Below are 10,352 nucleotides of genomic sequence, written 5' to 3'. Positions count from 1 at the left end.
CCACCTTAAGCCTTGCCAGAGATTAAACTCAAGGTGCAGATTGGGGCCAGAGGGCCCAGTGCCCAGATCAGGACCAAGCTTGAGGCCAGAGGGCCCAGTGCTCAGAGCAGGGTGGATTTTGGAGCCAGGGAGCCCAGTTACCAAAACAGGGCAGAGAAAGGGCCAGGGGCCCAGACATAGCTAAAGAAGGCTCATTACCCAGTCAGGGTTGAAACAGGGCCAGGGGACCCAGAGCTAAAGTAATCCAGAAAAGACCCGGTGCCTAGAAGCCAGGTCCAATACAGTGGGCCTGGGCTAGAAGGTCCAGCCAAAGAAAAGAGGCAGAAGCTGAGAAAGCTAAAGCTACAACAAGGGAGTGATTGGATAGTAAACGAGTGAGGCATGGGCATGGTGTCAGAAATAGATGGAGAGAGGAGACATCTGAATGCCCACATGAGGTCAGGGATCCCTGGGGCAGCCTTCTGTTCAAAGGAGTTAAGAACAACAAGGCATGGTGAGCAAGAGGAAGGGGAGCAAGCCTGAGGAGTGAGGGTGGAGCCAGGAACTTAATGACCATTGGGGGCATTGCGGCCACCCTGGGGACAAGCGCCTGTTACAGAGAGTTACACTGTTTCAGAAGGACAGAGTTGGGAGAAAAGTTGCCTTGTATGGTGGTATTGTTTTGGATGTCAGAAACATATACACTTGTTCCCTGGTTCAGGAGGAAGAAGAAGACAGCAAAGCAGAATGCAGAATGCAACGCAGAATGCATTTGGGTGACAATGAAAGGTGAAAGACACTAACAGGATGAAGTGGAATGTGGGTGAATACAATGCTCCCCCTCAGGAAAAATAATCAAAAACACAAATAAAAAATGGGTGAAATCTAGCTGAGTGGCAGCACTACAGAAAAGGATCTGGGAGTCTTGGTAGATCACAGACTCAATGTGAATCTACATTTGTGATGCAGCCTCACAAAAGGCAACAAGCAAATGCAGTTTTGGGATGCATTAATAGGTATAAGGTATATGAGGTGTTAGTACCTATCTGTTCAGTGCTGTGTGAGCAGTTCTGGGCTCCACATTTTAAAAAGGATGAGAAGAAGTTGAGAGGCAGGCAGCATAAATTATAACAGGCCTGGAAAGCAAGTCATGTGAGGCGAGGCTGAAGGAGCCAGGCATGTTCAGCTTGCAGAAAAGGCATGTAAGAGTGGACATAATAGCTGTCTTCAAAATACTTGAAGGGCTGCCATAAAGAGGAGGGAAAGGACTTTTTCTCTCTTGCTGCAGACAGGAGGACACAGACCTGTGGCTTGAAGATGCAGCAAAGTCAGTTTACACTGGATATTGCAAAAAAACTTCTTCACTGTGAGAATAGTAAGGTAGTGGAATAGACTGCCTATGGAAGCTGTGGACTTTCCATCACTGGAGGCATTCAAGAAGAGGTTGAACAGCCACTGGTCAGGGATGATCTAGGTGTAGATATGCTATGTTCTACTATGGATATTTCCCATGCTGCTGGGCTTTGCTGGTTGCTCTACCCAACCCTTTCTGCTATAGATGTCAAGGTTTTTTTTAAGCCTCCCCCAGTGGCATTGGGTATTGGCTACAGCCAAGGCTGGGGATTTTGATAGGTATGCAATGCTATTGCTGGGACCAAAGCCAGAGATTCCTGGCTAAAGGTTCTTGCCCCTCTGTTCAGGATCAGATCAATTGCCATATTTAGGGTCAGGAAGGAATTTTATCCCATGGTCAGATTGGTATGGACCGTGGGAGTTTTTGCCTTCCTTTGTACCAGGAAGTGTCTCTTCCCCGGGATATCTCAAGCATATCTTGACACTCTTTTATAGAAGTAGGATCTTGGTTGCCATGGGTCTCTGCTTTACCTGTGGCAGGTTAGGATGTTGTGTCAGGGTTGATGGTAGTCTTACATATAGTTTAGATTATGGATTGTATAAGATGGTTTGGACAGGAATGATCCTGCCTCCCACAGGGGTTGGACTAGATGACCTCTGGAGGTCCCTTCCAGCAGTACTTCACAATGATTCTCTCTATGATTCTGTATGACCTTTCCTTCCTCCTTTGTTTTTTTAAGCGGGTTGTTCAAAATGCGTTCTCCACATTCTGCGGGTCCATTGTCTTGATGGTATTTGCAACTGGATGTCTCACGTTAAAAGCCTTACATTTGAGAAAAGTCTCAAAATTCGTATTCTTGAACTGTGGTCTGTTGTCAGTAATTACAGTTTTTGGAATGCCATGGCATGCAATTATAGGCTTACTGTGTTTGACAACTGTTATTGCTGTGGTATTTTCAAGTATCACTACTTCTGGGAAATTAGTGCAGTAGTCCATTATTATCAGGCTTCTGCACTAAGCCCCACTGGAGTCAATGCAGCTCTCCCTGGGGTCAGGATTTCTCCTTCAGGAACAACTTGTACAACTGCAATCCAAGAATTACACTGGTTTTAAGTGACCATAAAATGTGGCTTTGCAGGAAGTGTTGGCCCAACAGTTCTAGGAGCTATCAACTGTTAACAGCTTCTGACAATGTAATTCTTGGAACCCTACTAGAGTTCTTAAACAAGAAATTTGATTTTCTTTTAAATCTATTCTTGTATCCAGAGGCATTATTTATTTTCTGTCTCAGACCAACCTTGAGAGAACATTTGCTAGGACAGCAGAGTGCCTTCTGTCACATCATACCTTGAAAAACTAGCACACGGCATAATTGTTTAATGTTCATAAATATTTGGAGCCAGAAAAAAAACTGTCACCTGGAAAAAAAATCAAGTGCCAGAATCTAAGGTGCTATAAAAAGTAATCAATGACTATTTCAAGGGAAAAAAGGTGCAGTATTGTTGACATATTGAATTTATTTTACGTACTTTTTGTATAAGAAGTATTTTCTATAACCCAGTGTTCCAGCTGGAAATTGAATTATGCAATGTCTTTCTCTTTCCACTCTTCAAAGTACAGATACTGCATGATTGCTTGTCTTACCCAGAAGATCTGTCTCACCTGGAAGACTGCTGGAAGATAAACAAGTTATCATGTTTTGTATTACTTGATTTCTTTCTTAATTACAGAATTAATGGGACTCAAGGTCTGTTTACATCATGCATTTGCCATATACATTTGCATTTACAAAACTTCTGGGCAGTGATAACTGTGAAAAGCCAGGATCACAGTTTCTTTCGCACATAAGATTTACTTGTTGACATGTTCATCCCTACTGTTGAGAACTGATAAGATAGGGACCCTGTATACCATAATGTACTGTGGATTAAAGTTTCATATATTTAGTTCTATTTAAAAAGAGCCAGTATAAAGTGTAACACTAATTGTAATGTGAAAGACAAAGTCAACACAGAATTGGCAAGTTTAATTAATTAAAGCAGCTTTATCTAAAATAATTTTAGCACAATGCATTATCAGTTTTGATTGCAGAATTAAAATATTTAACTGATAGAAAAAATGAATAATAGAGATGCCATTCTATCCCTTCATGGTCATCATTGTGTCCATTTTTTTGGTCTGACATATTTGGCACCAGAAAAATCTTATTCCTGGACATGTAGCCCTACTCAGGTGGATGACTACATATGCTCACAGTCAGGTTAAGCCAGGACACACACATATGACCTTTGTGCACCCACAGCAACTTTAGATGCCCAATAATGACCAAAACTCATGACATATGGGATTGACTTAGACTCAGGAATGAAGAAGGATAGAGAGAGATGCTATACATCTTCCTCACCTCAATAGCCAAGATATTACAGGTTAGTCATTGTCCAGTGCTTTCTCCAGTGCTCCTGGAGGTCTGTGGGAGATATGTGGAGCCAAAAGGATGAGAGAAAGCCAGAGGTTGTGAGGCTTAGTAAGGTGTCTGCTGGCCTAGAAAGAAGGGGTCCCTGGATTCTAGCTTTGGCCCTTGCTCCAGGTAAGGCAAAAGCTTCCAAGCATCTTCCCTGCACTGCCCTCCATCCAGTTTTTCAGTTGACTATATTAGTGGCTCAGCTTCAAAAGAAGCCCTGGAGAAGGGCCTGTGGTGAGGTTGTTTGGGCAGTATGCTAGGAACTCAGAGAGAACAAAGCTCAAACTTCATGGGTGGCTGGAACCCAGATCTTCTCCCTAGATCAAGCAAGTGACCTAGTCAATTAGCTATAAGGGTGGAAAGATTATTTTTGTCAGTGTGCTTGCCCAGTCCAAATCTGTACATAGTCATCCATACATCCAGAATTATATATCCAGAATATCATAAATGCCATGTAAATGACCATATCTGAACGTTCAGATGACCAGGAGGGATATAGACTGCCAACCTAGGATCCTGAATTCAAAGGCATAGATAGGCAGCTTTGGTGATTCTTAGGTCTGTGGCCATGCTTCTGCCAAGGGGGGTCCGCCATTGCTCCAGTTACTTCTATCTAACCCACACACTGGAACTTACATAACCCTCCTTCTTGGTCCAGTCAGGACCCTTTGTGTTTTTATAGACTTTCTAAACATTTTTCTGACCATTTGTTTTTTATACATTTCCTAGAAACAATTCAACTGTTCTTTATTCCAGGAACTATCCACTTTACATCTTTCTAACCAGTTTATGTAATCTTCTTACTATCTCTGATTTACAGAACAAGCACACCAACCACAAGGGTTAAATGGGTCTCATGATTTGCAACTCATCACTGTAATTTCATCCACACCTAAAGTGTATCCATGTTCTTTGCTATAAACATCCAAGCATTAGAGGAGTCTTGATTGACGTAGCATAACTCCCCTTTAGAAAAATTGTAACCTCTTCAACATAAGTGCCTGCATACTCATAACTAATAAGCATCTACACAACTCATTTTTGCATGCACAACTTTTAATAACTTGATATCCAACCTGAGGTGATAATATTTATAAAACTCTATGGCACTCCATTTTTTCCTGCCCTTCAGGTTTACTGTTTGAATTACAGGCCAGTGTTCTGGTTTTTCAGAAAGCATTAAAAGGCATTAAACCTTAGGGCTACAGTATGAAATACCCTGATAAACAGGTAATAATATTTCCCACTCAATTTCAGAGTACATATTCCATGATTTCTTAGTAAAAGGTTTAATGCATGTAGAAATCATTGCACATAGTGTACAACATAGTAAAAACTATGAGTAGCTTTAGACAAAATCTATTGGTCAGCCTAGTGGTGTTCCTTATACAGCTAATCCCCCTCCATTGTTATAGATGTATGTGCAAGTTTGCAACACACGTATACACATATTTACTTTTGATCTTTTTTCAGGAGTCTTGCCCACAACAAAATGTCCTATACATGTTCAGAAACAGCTCCTGAGCAGGAAACGGCTACTGAGCACTGTTTCTGGGTCTTTCTACTTGAATTGTGCTATAGGTGTGCAAAGAATATTCCAAGAAAAATTTCCCCTAGTTCCTAAGGGAATCAAATGCTGCAGAATAAAGCATGTGAGATATATCTGCCTAGTATTGTCTATTACTTTCTATTACTTCAACATTTAAATAAAAATATATACAAGATCAGTTTACCTTTTGGAGCAATGCCTGGAAATTTAAAATCTTTCTTAAATAAACCTTCCTTACCCCATCCCCACTTCAAATTAATACTCTAAACTGAAGGAAGTCTTTACAGAATGCAAAGTCAATAAATTCAACTTTTGGGGGACTAAACATGAGTTTATATTCCAGAATATAATGTCTTTCCTCCAGCCTCCTGCTATTTAATTGAAATAATAGCATGATTACCTCATTATTGCTTAAGTGCATATGTATTTAATGGAGAGGTATGCTATAAGGTAACACAAGTCCAGTGTAGGTAGACCTTTATATGCTAAAGACACTTTTAGAAATTGCCTCTGTAAAGTAAACAGCCATTTATCATTTTCTGGAGCTCAAGTGCCATGAATTTCCTGGAAGGGTCATTACTAACTAAGCAGGCAGCTCTCTCCTTGCCCGCTCTGCCTCCCCACAGTCTGACTGCTCCAGCCCCTGCCCCTGGCAGTGATGACCAGTGCCCTGAGCTCCTGCTGGTCACCGCATTGGTCTTGTTGGCCTGCCACGCTGATCAATGGCTGACCTATGGCCATCTTGCCCAGCCCAGCAACCCCATGTGGAGTGACCACCTGCCTGGTCACAGTGCACTGTCCCAGAGCCACTGCAGCTGCTGTGCAGTTCCTGCCAGCAGGGACATCAGTGAAGGGCTTTTGGACACTATTTCTAGGGCCACCATCACCTTCCTGGACCTCCAGCCCTATTGCCTCTGGGCCCTCCGGGCCAGCCAGGACTGCTGGTGGCACGTCTTCCAGTACACCTAGAATGACAAGCAGTAGCTGGAGGCCTTCTACATGACCTGAACCACCTTCTGGGACCTTGTGGAACAGCTCTGGCCCCACCTAGAGTGGCAGCACACCAGCATGCAGCTGCCCCTCCCCACAAACACCTGCCTGGCCCTCATCCTGCTCTAGATGGCCACATCCACCAGCCTGCAGTACTTCAGCCACCTGTTTGGTGTGGGCAAGACCACCACCAGGGAGGCCGCCCTGGAGGTGTCCAGTGCCTTCCAGAATTTGCTGGTAGACACCGTGCTCTGCATGCACAACCCCCTGGCAGTGGTGGTGGGGTTCCATGCCCTGGGATTCCCCCAGTGCAGCGGGGGCCCCTGAATGGGACCCATATCCCCAACACCTGCCTGCCCCATGGAGACTGCCCCTATACTGCTGGAGCAGCTTTCACTCTGTGGTCCCCCAAACCATCATGGGCCACCATGAGGCCTTCATGCATGTGAGCACTGGCTGGGCAGGCAGCACCCATGATGCCCACCTTTTCCAGAACTCCAGCCTGCCAGGCCTGGTGGAGAGTGGCTGCTTCATGCCAGAGGTGCTGGGCCTTCAGCTGGGTGCCATGGCTGCCCCACTCCTCCTCATTGGGACAACCCCACTGGGTCATTACTGCAACCTGTGTGCTTTATAACATCTGTGAGGCCCAGGGAGAGCTCTTCTGTGAGTCCTGGAGGAGGAGACATGGTGTGTGGAGTGGAAGCACCACCTGCAGTGGCAATGGCAGTGGCAAGCCAACCCACTGAGGACCCAGGAGAGCCACAAAGCCACCAGTGGGGGCTGGGGCACTGGGTGTGGGAGGCCCTGGCTGACCACCTCCTCCAGCAATTCCCACTCTAGCTCACCTGAACTGCTGTGTATGGACTACTCCCACCCCTTTGCCCACCCATAGCAACATGTTCACTGCATACATGTCTCACAAGAACAAGTTTTTATTTCCCTCACACCTACCAGAGCACCCTGCCCCACTCCCTCCCACAAGCAGAACCCCCCTCCCCACTCAACAAACAGAATGGCACTTAAAAAAAAAAAGCTCCACACTCACTGGCTGTGGCAGTGGTGATTGGGGCCTCTAGGTTCTTATGGCAGAGCCCCCCTGTGCAGCACAGGGCAGTGGTGGGGTCAGCAGGGATCACCCCCCACTGCTTGGCACCCATGTGGCAGCTGCCCCATGGTGCAGGTGCAGCATGGCTCTTCAGGGTGCTGCACACTGTCTGGGAACTAGGGCAGCCCCATGTGTCAGCCAGAACCTGGCAGCATTCAATCTCAGTGGCTCCAGCTCCCAGACAGGGTGCCAGGCAGGGGATGGCAATCCCCGCTGCCCCCCACTGCCCCATGCTGTGCAGAGGAGCTCTGCTATGAGCCCCCAGATGCCCCAATCACCACTCCTGCAGCTGATGAGTGCAGGCCCTTTTTTTTTTTTTAAGTTTCAGGACTAGCCTCCGGCTGGGTGGAGTATTGGGCGGGGCAGGGCAGCCATGGGGGCTTCTTCTGTGGTTCCTCCCACTGAGGGAGAGGCAGGCACAGCCAGAAGAGCTGCAGGAAAACCTACAGCCACGTGGCTGTTCCTGCCTCTCCCCGGCTGATCTGTATCACCAAATTTCTCCGAATCAGCACTGAATCTTCTCAAGCCGATTCGGCCAAATCAATTCAGGACAGCAATCCAAATCTCCAAACCAAATCACTGTCTTCTGAATTGGCCAAATCCAAATCTGAATCTGAATCAAATACTTCCCAACTCGCACAGGCCTAGCATTTAGGTGTCTTGTGTAGACATGCCCGCTGTTTCTACAAAGTAGCTAATGTATTGTAAATTCAGACCCCCCAAGCTACCTTACAGTTATTTGTGTGTTTGGGCCCAATGTTAGAAATGTTGGCAGACAACAAATCTAAATGTGTAGGCAAGGGAAAAACATTTTAAAATAAAGAACCTTCAGGTCTATGTGTAAAATAGATTTTAGAAAGCTCTTTAGGTCTCTACCTATTTCTAGGGGAAAGTATTTGCTTCTGCTGAGGCAGGGGGAAAAAACTTTTAAAATAATACCTATTAATGCCTTCATAGAATGTGTCAGAAAGTTTGTCGGCATTATTACAGCATGCAATTAAAATACTAAAACAGAACCGGATAGCAGCAGGGTATGTGCTGCAGTGGAGAACAATCACATTTGCAAAGTGGGTTTAATATGCTGAAAGTGTTTAACAAAGTTTTCCTTGGGGGGGACAAATGAAAATGAACAACATCCAGGCAATTTTAAATGAGATGTAGTATGAGACTGAACATCCTGATCTGGTTTCTAGGGTGCTTAAAAGGTAAGCTGAGTAATGTGAGCAAGACCATGGAAAGCTTAAAAAGTGAGCTGTGAGACTGTGAGCTAGAAACAGCAGCCTGGTGAGCTGTTGCTTGTATATATTTTTTAAAGGCCACCGAACTTGGAGGTTAATTAAAGTTAATGGAGAATCAAAGGTATGGAAATAATTAGTGCAGCATGAATTCTTTCTCAAACACTGCAGATCCCTGGAAGCCTGTACTATAGAAACTAGATCAGCTTGACAGCAGTAACTGCTGATGTGAACCATGCATTACTTATAAATGACAGAGAAACCACAGGAAGCCCATGCAAATTGTAACTGCATTTGATTATTTTAATATTCATGAAAAAAACATACAGAAAACCTGAAAGACTAGCAGGAAACAAGAGTCTTATGCAAGGTTCTCCACCTGCCTTTCAGGGCTTCTGATTGCCAGGTTGTTATAGACAGGGGTAGTAGTCAGCCTGGATCAGAGTTACCAAAGGAACGCACTCGTGGGCAACCCTTGAAAGTGGTTGTCTGTCTCTAGGGTATAGTCATTCCAGGCAGTCAGCTGAGGGACCTGTGGTCTCAATACGTGCTTTAGTTTCTTCCATCACTCAATGGAGAGCCAACAGAACCATTTATGTTTGTCCCTATCTGTTTGATCTGAACGGTCCCATTGCTTTTCTAGCTCTGCCTTCTACACACACCACTAATGCTTCTGCCTAACCCTATCCGTGTCCAAGAACTAAGGTGGAATAGTGTCTAATCCTTTTGAGAGGCTCAATTTAGTAGGCATGTTCTACACATGCATCATTCACACAGCATAGAATTCAGGACAAAACAAGTACCAGCTCATTTACAAGCAGTCATGGTAGTGGTCTCCTTTTATGGCAGAGTCCAGTGATTAGAAAAGCTTTTCAGGACATTAAAGACCTGAGTTCTCAGCCTCTCTCAAGATTTAAATGTGCATGTCCCCCACTTCTAAATTATGGTCCCAGAGCTAGGGGATGAATTGGGATCAGGAATAGGCTCACAACAATCCAAAACAGGTCTGTTGAACAGCTCCGTAGACCATTGCCCTAGGTAGTAGGGGGCCTGGCCTTCCCAGTTAATCAGGAGGCATACAGGCATGGCCAGCCTGATTCACCCTAGCTGGCCAATCTGCATCAGCAGGGCTGCCTGTTCCAGCTAACATCTGAAGTTCTTTTCAGGTTCTGGATTCCAAGTGGGTGGAAGAACCTCCCTTGTAGCCCTCACTTAGGTACCTAAAGGTAGAAATAAATGTTGCCAATTGAAATGAATCATCTGTACATATGTCCAAGCACAGCTGATCTGTTTCACTGGATGAAACACATCACCTGTTGTCCCACCCCTTGATGCTGTGGGACAATGAGTGATATGTTCTCTTGGGGCTTGAAGGGCCAAGACCTGCACACCGTGGGAATTCCAACAAAAGATTGAGCCCCTCAAGCCCTGGGAGTGCTTGGGGCATATCTTAGTAAGTGGGGTAAATTGGGGTTTCTCCACTTACCAAGATGCATCTCCAGAATCATAGAATCATAGAATCAATGAGTTGGAAGGGACCTAGACAGATCATCTAGTCCAACCCCCTGCCATGAGCAGGAAGGAGCACTAGGGGTGGGAGGGGTCATAAGACCCCAGCCAGGTGCCTATCCAGTCTCCTCTTGAAGATCTCCAGGGAAGGTGAGAGCACCACCTCTCTG

Source organism: Gavialis gangeticus, unplaced genomic scaffold, assembly GCF_001723915.1.
Source record: "Gavialis gangeticus isolate Ggan-Ray unplaced genomic scaffold, GavGan_comp1, whole genome shotgun sequence".
In the NCBI taxonomy this organism is placed as follows: Eukaryota; Metazoa; Chordata; order Crocodylia; family Gavialidae; genus Gavialis; species Gavialis gangeticus.
Note: the sequence above shows the minus strand (reverse complement) of the source record.